The 19,101-nt window shown below is 32.3% G+C and overlaps 1 protein-coding gene across 4 annotated transcripts in view; it reads left to right on the top strand.

Annotated features, from left to right (window-relative positions):
* Positions 1-19,101, top strand: part of PTPRD (protein tyrosine phosphatase receptor type D) — a 1,875,536-nt gene that overhangs the window by 807,303 nt on the left and 1,049,132 nt on the right. For all 4 annotated transcript variants that reach the window (XM_074361573.1, XM_074361575.1, XM_074361574.1 and 1 more), the window contains one exon: positions 3,746-3,795. The gene's annotated coding sequence lies outside the window, so the exon portion shown is untranslated. The remainder of the gene's footprint in view (positions 1-3,745; positions 3,796-19,101) is intronic.

Raw genomic sequence — 19,101 nt, forward strand, 5'->3', positions numbered from 1 at the left:
GAATCTAAAATAGAGTATTTCTTCATTAAAATATTGCTTGTAAGAATATTGCACAATAATAAAATATCATGTGGAAACTGTATTGTATAATGCTTCACAGAACAGTCTCTGATGCCAGAATCTTTGGATTAAAACCAAAACCAACCAACCAAATGAATTACTTAATGAATTACTTAATAAGATGGTTTACACAAAAACTTCCTCGCAGCTCACTTTTGTTCATCAATAAAGTAGAGAGACAGTTGTTACAATTAAATTAGTTGATACATACAAAATATTTAAACCAGTGCCTAATGTATTGTTTATATTTAGTAAATGTTACTTATTAATATTATCCTACCCTGGCATATGACTTGAGATTCCGAACTTAATTAAGCTTGGGTTGAATTTTGACTTCACAATGTAGTAGCAATAAGACATTTTGGAGTGTATTCAGGCAACCGTTAGCTTCCAATTTTTATCTGAAAATGTGAGAAATAATGTAATTTCTTTGTGAGTATTAATGTAGGTAGGAGACTTTTGTGAATGTCAATTGAAGATACATGAGATAAACTATAGAAATCCTAACACTACTATTTATTTTTTTCACTGACTAAATACTTTTTTTTTCTAAACTCATCAAACTACTTTAAGATTATTTGTAATTATTTAAATTATTTAAAATAACTTCGCAGTTTTTAGGTTCCAAAGTCATTTAAAAATTCAACCTCCTGTCACTCCCTCCAGAAATTGTACTTTTGGCAAAATTAGGCCAAGAAGAAATAAAGTACCATAAATTTTTTTAATGTCAGAGAAATCGCCATCTGAAATGCTGATTACATGAATTTTTCCAGAGTCCAATAAATCCATTGATTAATAGCCATAATCTATAGCAATACTAGTTGAAATACAACTTTTCAAGACTTATGCAGTAATTTGACAGTTATATAGCCATTACTCTGAAGCATTCCTCCTTTGATATGATAGGTTTAGGATATTAGACTTCCAGAATTAGTCTTTTTCTTTTTTTTCCCCCTGAAGTTTGCTTACCTGGCTCAGAATAAGTTTTTTTCTGAATGGCTATTCCTCCAAACATTAGTACAAATAAAAGAGATATATCTGATCAAATTCATTTTGCTAGAATCTTGTTACATGATATAAAATTTCCCAAAATACACCAAGGATTAATAACCCAATGTCAACGTCATTGACAGTTTAATCATTGATCCTTCCCCACAAATCTCTCCCCTAAAAATATTTTATCTAATCTGTATCATTTTAAATAGATGCTTTCCTCTTTAAATATATACCAGTTAAAAATATATATGTATATGTGTGTGTGTGTGTGTGTGTGTGTGTGTGTGTGTGTGTGTAAATATACACACCAGTAATCAATGTCCTTGCCTGACTTAGACAACGTAAATCGTTGAAAAAGGTAGATTACAGATGGGATAAGCCATATTTCTGATTTGACTTTCTTATATGCCTAAAATTGCATCCCTGCCTTGCCCTTAGCTTTGAAAGCCAACTAACCAAATGCATTTAATGTCGCTTCTGGAATACTTAAATTTAAACATGAGCAGGTGACTTATAGACTGAATATTCAACATATCTTATCAGTGTAACAATGTTAGTAATAGAAACAAGGATGTCCTTTCAATTTACTGTTAATATCTGGATATTCACATTCAGATAGAGAAGCAATCTACATGTAACTGGAGGACATAAATAACTTTATGTGCTTTTTATGTTGAAGTTCTATTTTTCAGTTAAAAGTGTCAATTTAGTATTGCAAATATGCAACACAATGCCTGCAGGAGTAATCTAGCATCTGATAGTGCTAAAAGAAATTGTTTTTGCATTGTAATGTCAAACCTTAAAGCTTGATTTTACATCTTTAATAATAAAACGGTAATAACAATTAAAATTTTAAATTTGTGTATCCAAGGAGTTCATTCCACAACAGTAATAACTGCTCTCCAGCTGAATATTGACTCTAACACTTAACCTTTTAACATTTGACCCAAATTTAACTTGCTGCACCTCTTGATAAAAGAGGTGAGCAGGAGGGCAAGTGAGTATAATTCCTCAATTGACTTTTTCAAATGTAAACATTCACATCACACTGGATTCTGGGGAAAGGCTTCCTTTCTAACAAATATCAGTAGGAAGTAGATCTTCTAAAGTTACCTTCTTATTCCTTGTTCCTGTAGGGAAAATGAAAGCAGAAAGCAATAGAATACTGAGCCTGGGACATCCATGTGCACTGGGACTAGTAAAAGGGATGGGCAGCAGAGACATCTGTCCAGGGCTAGTAAACAGGGTATTAACTTGGGAATGAGGAGACCTGGGTGTTGGCCAGTAACTGCGTGAAACACAAAGGATTGAGAATTGGAGACTTAGTAATATCAAGTCCCTGGTTCAGTGACTTTGACCAAGAAAGACTGAGCATTCATTATTGAAGATTTCACTCACACATGCATTTCAATTTGCAGACTAAGAACAATAAATTTTAATGTGAATGTTTACACTTCAATGATAGTAATAGTTTGCTTTCCACTAACTAGAAACATTTTATTTCACTCCTCAAGTGGTTCTTTTTACTGTCAAAATCATTTCCACATATGACAGTCTCTTCTAAGAATTAAATAGCACTCCTTTGTCACAAAAACTGTGGTATGTAATGTTTCCTTCAACTTCAGTAGGAAACAGTTGAAACGAGTTAATGAATAGTTATCGGAGAAAAACATAACCTCCAGAGCAATACCAGTCATTAAGGAACTGCCATAATAGATTGAATCTATTACAGTTTCTATCTTCTGTTAACTTGTATACATCACACAGTAGAGCACCTGCCTATGTAACAGTCATTCATGAGTTTTCTAAAGGGCTCATAAATGCTACTAATTTCTTCATTGAAGGTAGAAATTAAATCCTCAGTTTGCGATGCTTATTTTGTTCATAGAGGACAATATCTACCTAGAAGTAAGCAAATTCAAGGACTTAATAAATGTCTTGACTAGCCAGTTATAACTACATCAAAATAAAACTCTTAGAAAGCACATTAACTACTAGATATGATCACATGTGACAGTAATCAAATGGCTTGATTTAACAATAATATTAAAGAGTTTCATAAAGTACGATTACTAAATCAAATATCTTAAACAATTCTTAGGTATATAATGAGATGTGGAATACTATGTGGCCTTTAAAATTATGGTAGAGAATATTTGCCTTCATATTCGCTGATTAAAACAAAAGAAAGACATAAATAATAGTATAATAATCTATATGTAATGCACAAATAACAGATTTGTATATGTGTGTGTGCATGTACATGCATGTGATAGCATGTGTATATGTATATGAGTGTGTGCATATTTGACATTGTTAAATGAGTATAATCAAGGTTTTCTAAAATGATATATGCAGAATACATTTTTTCTTGCAAATGTAATCTCCCGTCATCCGTAGTCTAACAAGACGCAAAAGAGACAATAAAAATTCTCTGGTTGTTTGCCATCCCAGCATTAAAGAGCTGAAATTAGAGTAATTAATCTCAAATCACAATAGTTTGATGTGAGCTGAGTAATGATAATGCTATTTCACACAAATATTGTAGTCAAAATTCTCAAATTATATGTACACTAATTACTCATACAATAAAGTTTTTCATTATATTGAAGTTATTTAACATTTTATGATCTTGAATTAAAATGCAATACCTGTACTAATACAAAATATTTTTGGTTGTACTTTTTAGGTCTCAGGGTGGCGAACTTTTTCTTTGAATTCCTAACCTGTGAGCTTATGGTAAGATTATAATTTACTAAATTTTATAGTTTTTTTTTTTCCTCTATTACCTTAGTAATAGTGTCCATTAAATATAACAGTGAAGGAAATTTACATAACTAGCTTGATGCTTAATCATATTTTACATAAATGTTGAAGAAACTAAGGTATTTTCTATCAAATGTTTATGTCCTTAGGTAGTTTATAGTAATATAATCATTTGATACAGCTTTTGATTGGTTTCTAAGTGAATTTGAAACAGCATTCAAAAAGGAAAATATTTGTGCCATAGAAAAATTTCTTTAGATATGAATGACAATTTTAAATATTGACATTTTTATAGTGAGGTCTATTTGGTAGCAATGAATAAGACAATGAGTTATTGAAAGTAAAAGTTATTTTATCACCTGTCAGGATTTATCAAAATTGGGTTCCTTTGTGAAAGCTTGATGTTGGAGCTTTAGAGAGTTGAAATTAAAATAAGTAACTATGGAAATAAAAATGATAAGAAATAACTAATAACTTCTCAGATGATTTAGGGGGACATTATTTATTAATTTCTGTGGTTAATGCATTCAGTAATGTGTTAAAATGTGAATCTGGATTACATTTATCATTTATTATTACAGAATATAAATTAACATAAATTTATTTGTACTGTGAAACTGGTTTACTTTAGTAAGAGAAGTTTCAGTTTATCTGTTCCTTAATAGTAAGCATAATAAGGATTATTTTGTAATTGACATATAAAATATAGATAATATGAGCATTTGTTTGATACATGTCAAATTGATAGGGGTAAATGCTATCCTTAGAAACACAAAGGCAATTGATTAAAACTCCTCCTGAGTAATACAACATCATTGAAATGCATCTTTAAGAAGTTGTTTTAAGTCACTGTAGGCAGCAACTGCCTTTGGGTGCTCTCAGGTGTTCTCTTTGGTGACATTTTTTAGAAACACTTAACGTATGATTATTAAAAACACGTGCTATATAGAATTAAGGGAAAATCCCTCTGCCCTACCAAAGGGACTCTGCTGATAATAAAATAAATTTAAAAATATATATATATTATTTGGATATGCATAGAGTAATAATTTCATCTTTGAGAAGTATTTTTTAAATATGTAACGTATTTTACACAGATAGCTAAATGAGCTTATAAATTATTTCCAAAAAAAGTTACATAACAATATTTTTAAAATTTACTATCATTCCTAGTCTTTATAATATTCTCATATAAACATAACATACACAGAGAAAATTGCTAGTATCTTAAGTGCACAGTCTGAGTGAATTGTCACAAAATGAACACAGCCACATAACCAGCACTATTTTGACTTCTAGAAGATAGATTACTTTGCCTACTTAATCACATTTTATAAACTAAATCATACAGTGCTACTTTGCTTCTTTGATCAACATGGCATTTGTTAAATTATTAGCGGTGGGAAATCACTCATTCTCATTGTGATGTCGTATTCAACTGTGTGAGTATACCAAAGTATAATACTCTGTCCATTTTATAAGCATTTGGGTAACTTCCAGGCTTTGACTCTTATAAATAATATTGGTTATATAGACATCTGGAAAATATCTTTTAGGGAATACATGTGTGGATTTTGTTGGGTATCTGGAAGATGCATATGTTCTGATTTAGTAGATACTGACATTTTATCAAAGTGGTTATATCACGTTTGGACAGCAGGTTGTGAGGGTTTAGTTGCTCAGTATACTCAGTAGCTCTTGGGATTGTGCATCCTTCTATTTTAGTCATTTCAACATGTATAGAGGGATATTTTAATTTGAATATCTTGAAGCTTAATGGTGTTAAAACTTGTTTTTAATAATTATTTGTCATAGTTGCAGTGATTGTTATGTGAATATTCTCTTTTTTGAAGTGTCTAAGTCTTTTGCCCATTATTATCTATCATTGTTAAATTATGATATGCGTTGTGGGTGTTGAATCCTCTGCTGGATATGTACAGTGATACGAAGAAGCTGGCTCAAACTGATTCATAAGAGCCAACTGTTGAAGTGTTAAGAGTTTTGAGAACTGCTTGGTAGTTTGAAAATCTGCCATAGTAGAAGTATTTACGTCAGATACACGAACACACTTTAAAAAACAGCTTTTTATTTTTTGTTTGGGAGAACTAATTGTAACACATTAACCAGCACACCACTGGATATTTACATTGTATATTAAACCATTTAGTGGATTTTCTCATTACTCTCCTGATAATGTATTTTGATGAAAAGAAATTTTTCATTTTAATTTATTCAAGTTTATTAGGTTTATTTCTTGTATAATGAGGACTTTTTGCATCCTATTTAAGAAATACTTGCCTTTGCCATGGTTGATAAGATATTTTGCTGTGGTTTCCTGTAAAACTTTATTATTTGAACTTTCACATCTAATGATCTCTAGGTTTTAAAGATACTGTTCTATGGTATTAAATTGTGCTCTTAATATAGGTAGCTGGATAGATTTTCATTAGGATAGTAATTGCTTTGTGTATATTTTAACTTTTTTTGTAAAATTCGTATTGAAATATGAAGGCACTAATATTTAATAATTTAATATAGCTATTTATAAACTATAGTATTTCATAACACTCATATATATATTTATGCATTGTCCACTGTAAGTTTCACATACCATAGTCAGTTACGTGACTATAATTTTGAAATAAATATCCAGCAGCATAACAATTAATATTTGACTATAAGAGTAATATAATGTATTTCCATCATATATTAGTAAAACAAAAGTCTACAAAACAAATGTCTTACAGAATCATTAAAAAGTCAGAATATTAGTCTAACCTTGTGTCGTTCAAATAAAATTGTTAACAATATATAGTTGCCTGCACAATATTTTGTCTAGTAAATTGAATAAACATGTAACAGCCGTGGCTAATACAGCCTAAAAGATTAACTGCAGATTACTATTGAATGAACGTCATTAAGATTTTATTTTATTTGCCTTGTGATAGATATATGTATATATACACACATACATATACAGACACACACACACACGCAGACACACACACACACATACATAGTGGTGCACCACACACTTGTTTTGTGCGTGATAGGCATGATAGTATAAAAAACAGTATTATTTCTTCTTAAAATTCTAAGTCAATTATACAAATTTGTGTATGTTTGCGACAGATTGTATTGCCCTGTTATGTCTGCTTTGTGAATTGAATGTGTTTTCTCCTCTCCAAGTTATCATCTTGATTTAAATATATTGAATTTTTCTCCATAATAGTTGGAATATCTGAGAGATGTAACAAAACGTAGTGGAATTAAATAATTATTTTCAAATGGAAAGTTCAGTAGTCTCAATATGCAGGTATCAAATTTATACTGTTTCTTTTTTTTCCCCCTCTGGATTTTCAATCTGAGCCATTTCACTGAGTTCAGAGTAACTTGTAACTCGAACAGCAGAAGTTAAAAAGCCAGCCATGTAAAATGTTATTTTTAACAATTAGTTATAATTTTTTAAACCTTTAAAATAGTGAAAAAGCTGATGAGGAAAATTTGGCATTTATAGATTAATCCTTGAAATTAAAAGAAAAAGATGGGATAATATTTTATTTTCCTATGTTTGGAGAGCCTGGGATTTGTATTAGAGCAGTTTTATCTCTTAGACATTTTTGCCTGTTTTAGGCAGCCAAAGATGATAAAATATAAAGTGCATACTAATTAAAAGCTCATTAGGTGATTTTCACTTTGACTACATTACTAATCACTGTGGAATCATTAAAGCAGGAAGAACAAAGGTGAATGAAACACTGAAAGCTGTCTTAAATATTGGTCCAAAGATGTTACGTGGCAGTAATAGGTCTCATCCTGCAGGAGCTGTTTCAGATAGCTAAGTAATGAGTTTATCCGTGAAATACAGTATAGGTTACACAAATAATTCAGGAAGGTGTCACTGAAGGTAAATAATAAAAGAAAAAAAATTCAGTCAAGACACAGACAACAGATACAAGTAATTGATGGCAGTTAAACATACTTTACTTAATTTTCAGAGATGACAGAGTTTGAGGACAAAGTTCAGACTTGCAGTTAACATCTGAGGGAAGGAAAATGATAGAAACTTAAAATATATTAATATGTAGGATATTTTATTATGCATAATTTGAGTCCAAAACTAAAAGATTGAATTATATAATACAATTTTAATCTGAGAGTGTAAACACCCTTTAAAAAGGCCAAAAAAATGTAAAATGCATTCAGGAAAAAAAAAAAAAAAACGAAAAAGTTTTGGTAATACAAACAAAGATTGAACTTGAGAATAAAATTGTTGAACACTCAAAATACCCTCTCTGTTTTTTTAGTTCCTATTCAGTGATGTAGTTATTTCAGTGAACTGTTAAAGTATAGTGTTATGTTTTTTTCACCCTTGAAAAGTAGAAATACATTATAGTTCCTGGCCTAGTATCTGGCAATAGCTGATGCTCTCTAAATTTTTGCCATCGAGAACATCAGTTGTATGTGAACTAGAGACAAACTGTTTTCTTTTGCTAAATAAAACATATGTTTTCTGAAACATATTCTTTATCCAACTTTTCCTTTCCTCTTTCCTCTCTCCCTCTCCTTCCTTCTGTCTGTCTGTCCCCCTCCTATTCCTCCCTCCCCCTCCCCCTCCCACCCTCCCCCCTTCCTTCCTTCCTTCTTTCATTAGTGAATATTTATGAAGGACTTACTATGTGTTAGTAAGATGGCTAACTTATGTTACAATAGTGGAGCATACAGGGTCCATATATTTATTCATTCCACAGTCTAATCAGAATAAAAAAAGGATTAAATAAACAGACAAAATAAATCTCAATTTTGATAAATGTCCTCAAGAAAACCATTCTCAAATATAGAATAACTTAAACAGAAGTTGATAATTAATGCTTCAAAGGAAAAAAATGGAGTTCCCCGTATGAAGAAGTGGACAGGGGAGGAGGTATAAAGAGATTTCTAGGTTCTGAGAAAAAGGGGAAATTAGAATGTTCAAAGAACTGAGAGAATATTAATGTGGCTGGTGCATAGTAAGACAATAGGAAAGAGGCTTGATATGAGGTAAGCCTTGTAGGCCATGATAAGTATATTGGACTTTATAGCAAATTGTTTTGAAAGCCATTGGATGTTTTTAAGCAAAAGTGTGAATAATATAACTCATGTTTTAAGATAAGTGGAATGAATTAGTGGCAAGTATGACTAGAAGTGGAAAGGCCATTTAGGAGGAGACATTTGCAGAGTTCAGAGAGAGATGTGATGATCTGGACCAGGATGGGGTCACTGTGATGAGTTTATGGTATTTTGATGGGTATATGAACCAAAAGTAATTAATTGATTTGAAGTAGATAGTGAGAAAAAATAGGCAAGCATGAATCCTAGGTTTGAGCCATTGGTTGTATAGCAAAACTACTGACAACTGAGTTGGTCAAGATGTAGTTGAAAGGCAGATTCAAATCATAGAATCAGTAACGCCACTTGGGATCAAGAACATAATGTCTCATCTCTTTCTACTCAGGGTACAACTTGCAGTTGTTCAGATGAAAACTGGAATGGAGTATAGGGATTCAATACTGTAGATTCTAAGGATTAATTAAAGCCAATGATTTGGCAGGCAAGCCTTTTATAGCTAATTGTTCTGGGTTGTTTTACATGTATGACTTGATGCTGTAAAGGCATCTAGTAACTACTGGGACCTAAGCATTCTATGGAATGGGGCTGAAATTAATTTTATATTTAATACAGTATATTTATTTCAACAGTCTTTGGGATTATAAAATGAGTTAATACTGAGATCTAAACAGTATATGGAAGGAAAGGACTAGCAGTGACTGAGTATTCTTGAAAGAAATAATTTGAAAACTAGAAAAAGGCTATTTCAATAAGCAAAGAGTTTCTAACTTTAACGTGAACTCTCACAGAACATAAGCAAAATTAGAAATAACATAGGAGAAATTTCCCGGAATAAGTCGAGAAGTAAGAATCCCTATAAACTTCTATAATCATCATTATCTTATTTAGAAAACTGTTTCTCAACATGGGGGAATCTATTAGAGAACAAATGGAAACAGCATTTTTTTCTCATTTTATTAGCTTGGCAAAGAAGTTTTTATACATTTGTATCTGCCTTCTTTGACAAGGTTGAAGACATTGGAAACCAAGACTTTTTTTGTCATTCCTTCTGTCTGTGGAGGTAGGACAACTGATTGTCATGCTTTGTGTTTGCAGCATGCAATCCCTTATTCCACATTCCATCGCTAACTATATCATAATTTATATCCATCCAGAATACCACCATCTAACCTACATTCTGACACATTTTACCTGAAAATTTGACCTTAGGATTTTTTTTGCAATTAGTTCAAAGGATCTCACTCCTAAATAAATAGATATTTTATTATTATAGAATAGAGAGATCTACATATTACCTTTTAAAGGAAGAGACAATCATGGAACTATCACCTCAGGCAGTTCTAAATTTTAGTCCACCATATCCCTAAGTACACTCTTGAGATCAGCATATGATATTTAACCATGATTAATAGATACAGAAAATTTTGGCATTTAATCATTTGGCCTCCCATTCAAAGAGCTCCTTGTTACCCACGATAGCCCCATACTTTGTGTCAGCAACTGAAGAATTATTATGTAGTAAAAGTAAGGAAATTAATACTTTAATGATCTCAGAATTTTATCTGTCAATTATATATATATATTGAATTTTCAATCTCAGATTCAAATAAAAAGGCTAAGTATGCTTATTTGGAATCTATTAATTGCTATAATCACATATTCAGTGAATTTATTTCAATATATTATTATTTCAAAAATGCAAATACATTCTCTCTAAATACTTCAGAGCATGCTTTAAGTCAACTATTGCCCCTTAAGCCAATTTGGTGGGTTACAAGGAGTGATTATGTCATTGTGATACTTTATTATCTTGAAATGAATTTAAGAGCAAAAGGTATCTTGAGTTAAATTGATGTCTCTATTATGTTTAAAGTTAAATCATGACTGTTTTAGCCCTTAAGTAAATTATCATTAGAAAATATAATGGTTTTAATAAAAACTTAGCATAGAAATTGTGCTGGCTTCCTTGCACTGTTGCTAAGTGCTCTGGGTTGGAGAGTAATTTACCATTGTAAAAAGGAAGTGGAACAATGTGGAGGGTGGAAGAAGGCTGAGGAGTTTGGGGAAAACTTGTTATTACTTCAAAATATATAGCAACTTGTAACATATTCATTAATTATCATTCTGATGATACCTCTGTTGTGCTGGATATTTGTATTGATAGGAGGTAAGGGAGAGAGTATGTGTGTGAGAAAGACGGAGGCAGAGATTACAGATCCTCTAAATAAGCAGTGTAATTGGGATCCATCTTCCTACTACCCTCACTTCTACCTTAAAAATCACCATTTAATATCTATGATTGGAGGACAAATCATAAGCTGTAATTTGGGAGCCGTGCTATTCTTCTTTTCCAAGTAAGGATTTGTAAAATACGCATTTTTGCCTCATCTCTAAAACTCTAAAGTGAACTTACTTAAGGAAAACTCTCTCCCTAAAAATATTATATCAAAAATATTAGGTAAGAGAGTCTTTTTATTTTGGTAAATCTCTGAAACCAAGATTTAAGATATTAAAATATACTTCTCTCTTATTATAAGTGATATGTTTAAAATCAACCAGTACCTGAATTCAAACAAAAATATTTGTGAGATTTGTCTCCAACCTCAAGAGACTCTAACAGCTTTCACTAAAATTGGTCTCCCATGTTCTGAGGCTCTGTATGCCTACTAGGATATAATTCTTTTACAACGGTGGGGTTACTGTGACATCATTACTGTACAGTGAGTCTGTTTGTAATAACAGAGTAAACATGTTTATCACTATGAACATTGATTTTTTTTACTTCATAGGCGTTCTTTTCAAAATTGGAAATAATTGTAACACGTTTATTATATTTGGATATAATTTTATCTATTAAATTGTTGAAATAGGATTATTTACTTCAAATTATTCATAAAATTTAATTTTATTCATGAGCTTTCATGGTTCCTTAAAAGTATCATTACATGAGGAAGTCAGTTGTTCTTCTAATGTAAATTTCAAGCATGACAGGTAAAATATAACAGAAAAGGCTTACCATGCAAAATTGTGTTGAATACTATTGCTAGAACATTTGCCTATGCATGAAATAGAGATAAAACTACAAAATTCTCAAACCACAGTATCAGGAAAAGGTTGAATATAAATTATGGATGAAATCCAGTATATTTGGGAAGAACTTCATTTTCTTTTTGAGAAATCAAAGAAGGACACACTTATTAAATTTGGTATGAAATTTCTCAAGTAAAACCTTAAAAAAAACTGACTTTGTTAAGGACACACATAATGAAAGCACTGAGTTGTTCAGTGTTACATTTCAAACTTTTGGAAATGATTTTGGTTAAGTGTTTTATTTTAAACTTTCAGAAAGGATTAGAAGACATTGTGCCTATTCTAAAGGACTCGTGGAGAAAGTGTTTCACCAGGGATTAAGCTTGTGAGAATATTCATTCATTATTATGTGTTCAACACAGTCTTAGAGAAAGTGTATGCATACAGTGCCAGTCACTGGCCTATGGGCTAAATAAGGGCTCATTTGGAACTCCCAGATGAGTGAAGGGCAAGGACGTGTGGTTCTATACATGATAAGTGAGCCCAACAATAGTAGGATGTATTGAGCATGCAAAATGTGTCAAGCAATGTACTAAATTCCTTACAATGATTATCTCCTTTAATTTCACAAGGCCTATATGAGAGAGGGATTGTTGCTTCCAGTAAAGCTGAGATTCAGAGAAGGTATGAAGCTTGCTCAAAGCTACACAGCCAGGGAGAAGTGTGACAGAGAGGATAGATTCTATCTGAAGGATATGAAGCTAATGTTAGAGAGGAGGCTAGGATGATAATGAATGCCTACTGGAGTCTGTGAAGGCATCCTCCCTTGTGGGTGTAAAATTACAGAAAGAATATGAGGTTTACTAGGTAGTAAAGACTGATAAGGGGAATGTTTCCATCTAATAAGATTTTCTGGGAGCATAGCCTTCTGGCCTTCATTTTATGATTTATAATACGTGATAGTGGAAAAACATGATTTCTAAGACTTTTTTTTTAAAGTTCTAGGGTTTTATGATGCTTTTATGTATTTATGTAAAAATAAAAGAGGAACTTTCTGAGTAAAGAAAGAAAAAATAATTCTCAACTCTCACTGGGCTTATGTTCAAATCCCAGCTCGGCCATTTACTCCTTGGGTAACTTGGACAAAGTAGTTGTACTCGCTGCCTTAGGTCTCTCATTTCTGAACGTGAGGGTTAGAATAATTCCTAAATTATTACTTAGTTCATCACAAATAATAATGTTAATAATTAAAACAATGTCAAAGAAAAGACCATTTGTTTTGGCCAGGAGAAAGTCATTGAAATCTTAGCTATGTATTTACCATATTGAGATCTTAAATGAGTGTTTTTGACAAATTGGCATATTGACTCTGTGAATGTATGTGACTGTGCTTCACTTTGTGTAGTAAAGATGATTTACATGAGTATGCTATTTGTTAGCTAATAATAATTATGCAGTAGTACAAATTCCCTTGAATACTATTAACAAAGCCAAAAGAATTGAAAGAAACTGGCATCTATGTGTTTTTGTATGCATAAAGGAAGTAATAGAAATAATGGATATTCCTTGGGTATTCCTATTTTTATGTTATATGACAAATAACACATTTTTTTTTTAATTTGGTCTGGAAACGGGACAATTACACCAGAAAAGAAACCTGAAAACATCTTTAGCTAAGTATAAAACATTTCTTATTTCAAAAGACATTAGATATGAAAGAGTTAAATTAATAAATTATACATGGAACACAATCATCTGAGAATAAAGTAGGAGCATACTATAAGAGGAAAAGAGTAATTGCCTATCCACTTATGATGTAGGTTTAGCTGTTTGATGCTGACGGACAGCATTTCCAATCAGAAATCACATCTCTAATGATGACAGGTGCATTTTGGTAGGCGTACCACCAGAATAATGAGAAGTGTTCAGAGACTTCTTTTATGACCTGCCTTTGACCTTTCTTTTTAATTCAGGAATGGTCTAGCTAATATAATCATTATGACTTGCTCTACATTGTAAAAAAAAGTTATTCTAGTCTTAAATACTGTGTTACTCTCTATCAAAAAAAATCAAGTTTAACTTACCTTTTCTTAGACTAAGAAACTGGAAAATTAAAGGTAATAATTTTTCTTGCCGTCAGCCTCAGTGAATTTGTCTAAAACAAAAATCATTTGAAAATACTGCTCAGCAAAGTGCTTTTTATGCGTTTGTTCAAAATTATGTGAAGTTCCCAAAAAAGTGTACATAACTGAATACTCAGACTATATTCTAATATTATCTTTAAAAGTTATCTTTATGGATCTGGACTCAATACTTGTATGTGTTTTCACCCACTTAATTGAACTTGTGGTTTGAAATGAATTGCTTTTTGCATCAAATGTATTCTGTATTAATCCTACTGTAATGAGCAATTTTATCTTTTGTGTATAAAAACATAAACAAAGAAATATCCACACAGATCTTTTACAAACTCAAACAAATATAAAAAATATTTATTTTACCATACTGTTGCTTTGTCATTTATGTGCTCAAATTTTCAAAGAACAGTGTGACAAAGTCATCTTTTTAACCACAGACTTCTAGCTTTATAATTTCTATACCACACTAGGATATATTTCTTGTCCCAAAATTAAGATATAAAACGAAAAGATGAAAAAGCAATACATTTGTTAGTATTTAGTGACAAAGAATTCAGAATATAGGTCAAAAATCACAAAAAGTAGAGTTAACCATAGGTTTTTTGTGAGTGCTTTAGTGAGCAGAGTACATCATCATCATCTCTATTCAGGCTGAGTCACTAAGTGAAATTAATTCCATTTCCCACTTTCAACTTTTCTTTTGTCAAATGCAGACAGCAGTCTGCCATCTACGATTAAGATTTTTTTTAGAAAATAAGTAATAGAACATAGTAGACGACTGTTAAATCCATTATGGAAACATAATGGTTTAGATTAATTACATGCAAATTGAGTGTGCATAACATTTCCCAGAGCAAGCTTGTTAAAACACCAGATTTTCAGATACCCCTGCCACCCAGGGTGTTTTGATTCAGTAGATCTGGAGTAAAGCCTGGGAAGTGATGTTTTAATCAAGCATTCCAAATGTGATTTTGATGGAGGTAGATTTTAGTTATCTTCTGGATAAACTATGTTTGAGAGGAATGAATAATACATTCTTACGTGAAAAGCAAAGCAAAGTGGGGAGAAAACACAGAATATAAAATATGTCAAGATAGGACATTAATAAGGGAGGGAGAGGACTCTAGTGTTGAAGTACTTAGTTAAAATAAATCAATATTATATTTAATCTTAACAAAATCTCTATGAGATACATTAACGGAGAATACGAATCTGAGAGTCTATGATAGTAAGGACTTTTTTCCGAATATTGCCAATAGACCCCAGTGCTCATTCTGTTTCCAGTATACTAAGTAAAGTTGAGGGGAGGAGTGACAGGGAAGAAAGAAATCAATCATTTAAGCAACAGCTCAAAGTGAAGCTAATAGATTTTTGGCTACAGATTTGTTTACAATCACCATTGTGTCATTAATGCTCCCAGAAGGCTTCCTTAAATCCAAAGTTATGTACTTGCTCTTTGATTCTTTGTGTACATATAATGCCAATAAATCCAACTTAGAATTGTGCTCACCTTGATCTTCAGAACGTTTGATAGAAAAGACATTTTTATCTTGACTAAAATTTTTATTTACATTGCCATAGTGAGTACACGTTAAATCACTTAGCTGTTATAGTTATCAGTTTTGGTTTATGGAAATTCAGTTAAAATCATTTGTCCTTGAATTATGAAACTTTAAACATGATTTTCCATTACTTGAATTTAGAAGTGGGGAAAGTGAGGCTTTGAGTGACTGACTTTTGTTTCTACTTTTCTTTTGAACTTCCAAAGTTCTTTTCCTTACAAGGTTATTTACCGGCGCTGTTATATGAGGATTTCTCCAAGGAATCTCTCTCTCACACACACACACACACACACACACACACACACACACACACACTAATTTTTAGTACACATGACAGAATTTTACCTTGGGTGGTATAATTACCTCCTGGAGTCCCTTTTTTTCCTCCCTCTTCTCCTGTACTCTTATCTGCTAGTAGGTGCTACAGAGCTACCAAATGAAAGGGATTTTAGTGTGATGTTCCTCAAGAGCATTTATCTTGTGAAAATTTAAAAGCAAACAAAAAATCTTTGAGTCTCATTTCAAAATGGTTTAATCATGAAACAAAGAAGAGTGATCTAGTATTTGAAAGAGATCTGATCTGAAAGTGGCCCTGAGATTTAGTAATAAGAATGCATACTTTAAACTGGATGATAGGTGAAAACTAGCTAGACAGCAGGATATTTAGAATAGAAAGTGTTACATATCTTTTTTTAAAATTTGCATGCCAAATCCAAAATCAGAATCTCTGAAATTAGCTCTGTTGTTTAATTCTATATCCAACATTAAGCTGTTTACCAACTGCTGATGTAACTCCTATGCCTTTTAGCCCATTTGCCCCCAGATTCTTCTCAGATTTTTGGAAGCCAAGGCTGACACAAGACATGTAAAATATGTTAGGTGACTGCTGATGAATGACACAATACTGCATAGCCAATGTTGTGGACACAACATGGCTGTTGCGGGTGGTAAAAGAATTTACCAAGTACCAAAGACCACTAGGATTTAAGAACAAAGGGAAGGTTTGTTTGTTTATTTGTTTGTTTTTATTGAAGTATATTCAGTTTATAATGTGTCAATTTCTAGTATGCAGCATAATAGTTCAGTGATTCATAATACATACATATATTTGGCTTTTTTTTTATTTTTCATTGTAAATTACTGTAAGATAGTGAATATAGTTCCTTGTGCTATACGGAAGAAACTTTTTGTTTATCTGTTTTAAATATAGTATTTAGTATCTGCAAATCTCGGACTCCCAATTTATCCCTTCCCACTCCCTTCCCCATCCCCCCTTGGTAACCATAAGTCTGTTTTCTATGGCAGTGAATCTGTTTGTTTTGTAAATAAGTTTGTGTTTTTTTTAGATTCCACATATAAGTGATATCATATAGTCTTTTTCTTTCTCTTTTTGGTTTACTTCACTTAGAATGATAATCTCCAGGTCCATTCATGTTGCTGCAAATGGCATTGTTTTATTCTTTTTATGGCTGAGTAGTATTCCATTGTATAAATATACCACAAATTCTTTATCCAGTCATCTGTTGCTGGACATTTAGGTTGTTTCCATGACTTGACTATTGTAAATTGTGCTGCTATGAACATTGAGGTGCATGCATCTTTTTGAATTAAGAGTTCCTTCTGGATATATACCCAGGAGTGGGATTGCTAAATTATATGGTAAGTGTAATTTTAGTCTCTTGAGGAATCTCCATTATGCTTCCCGTAACAGCTGCACCAAACTGTATTCCCACCAGCAGTGTAGGAGGGTTCTCTTTTCTCCACACCCTCTGCAGCATTTATCATTTGTGGACCTTTGAATGATGGCCATTCTGACTGGTGTGAGGTGATACTTTATTGTAGTTTTGATTTGCATTTCTCTGGTAATTAGTGACATTGAGTATTTTTTCATGTGCTTAGTGGCCGTTTGTATGTCTTCACTGGAGAAATGCTGGTTTAGGTCTTCTGCTCATTTTTTGGATTGGGTTGTTTGTTTTTTTATTATTAAGTTGTATGAGCTGTTTATATATTCTGGAAATTAAGCCCAAATGGAAGGTTTAAAAGATACGCTGCTACAGTCAACAGCGAGCCACACAGATGAGAGGTACCTGTGTGAGCACTGAGGGTAAACGTGCAGGGTCTTTTATTGGGTTGTGAACACAAGGAGTAGGGGCTGCCTGGTCAGTTTGTGCACAGGTACCTGATTGGTTGTAAGATCTTTCAGGGCTGTTCTGAATAATGGGATTTACCACTCTGATAAGGACAGGATATGTCATGAGACCTGTCCCTTTAAGATATGGTGAGCAGAGCTATTTCCTAAGGCAGTTAGTTTTGTTAGGGTAAAAACAAATCAAGAGGATGCTTTTATCTTGTGGAAATGAAGGTATGCGAGTGGTCCAGGCAGTGAGGTGAGGGAATTAAGGTGTCAGTTGCTCCAGGCACGCAGAGAGCCCAGGATGGGGCTTTTATGACTCCAGAGAGTGCCAGTTGGCTCACAACTAAGGTGGACAATACCTAGAGAAAATGGGATTCAAATTCTGATAGGTATGTTCAACTAATATTTATGAAAAACTCATTCAGTGATGTTTACTTATAAAATGCATTGGTCTGAATGCATGTGGACGATCACTTCTCTACACCTTTGAGTAGATTGTTCCTACCTGGCTAGCTCACCGATAATTCTGATTAAATAAATTATCCATATGTTAATCCCCTAGACTTAACTCTTAATACTTACTCTGTATTATTTCCACGCTATATCAAGCCTTCTCCCTGTTACCAACATGTCAGAAAAATAATTTATTTGCTAAGACTTTTCCATTTGTTTAAAGGCAAATGTATCAACCTCTATAAAAATGTGTCTGTGATGTTGCTCCCTCTTTGGTATACCATGGATATCTGGGAAAATCAAGATTAGACTTTTGTCGATTTGACTTGTTGATAATGAGGTGGTAGGAAAGGCAGTAAATGCATTGGGGGAAAAAAGAGCTTTAAAGCTTATTTAAGCTCACTAAAGCCTTTCAGCAGAACATATTTCATTCTGGTAGTAGTAAAATGGATGGGATTTCATTGTAAAGCTGAGCAGAATTCAGCTTCTAATATGTCAGCTTTACATGACAGATGATTAATAAACTGCCACTGTTATCACTTGATACCAATCTTTGGTGACTGCCTCTTTTTGAACTTGAAACTCATTTTTTTTTAAAGTAATCTTTACTTTGTGAACCAGTTTCTTCCTTTAAATACATTTTTCTCTGCTGTATAAAATCATTGTGTTATTTAATTAATGGTTTCAATTTCATTATACTGATATATTCCAAAAATTAATAGGACATTATGTGACTTTAGATAGCTAGATAAAGATTCTTGTTTTTTTTTTCATTTGGTGAAGATGAAGACAATGCAGAGTAGGAATTATGAAAGAGTATTTACTTTAAACTTGGAAAGTAACAAAATAAGAG

This window comes from Camelus bactrianus, chromosome 4 (genome assembly GCF_048773025.1).
Source record: "Camelus bactrianus isolate YW-2024 breed Bactrian camel chromosome 4, ASM4877302v1, whole genome shotgun sequence".
Classification (NCBI taxonomy): Eukaryota; Metazoa; Chordata; class Mammalia; order Artiodactyla; family Camelidae; genus Camelus; species Camelus bactrianus.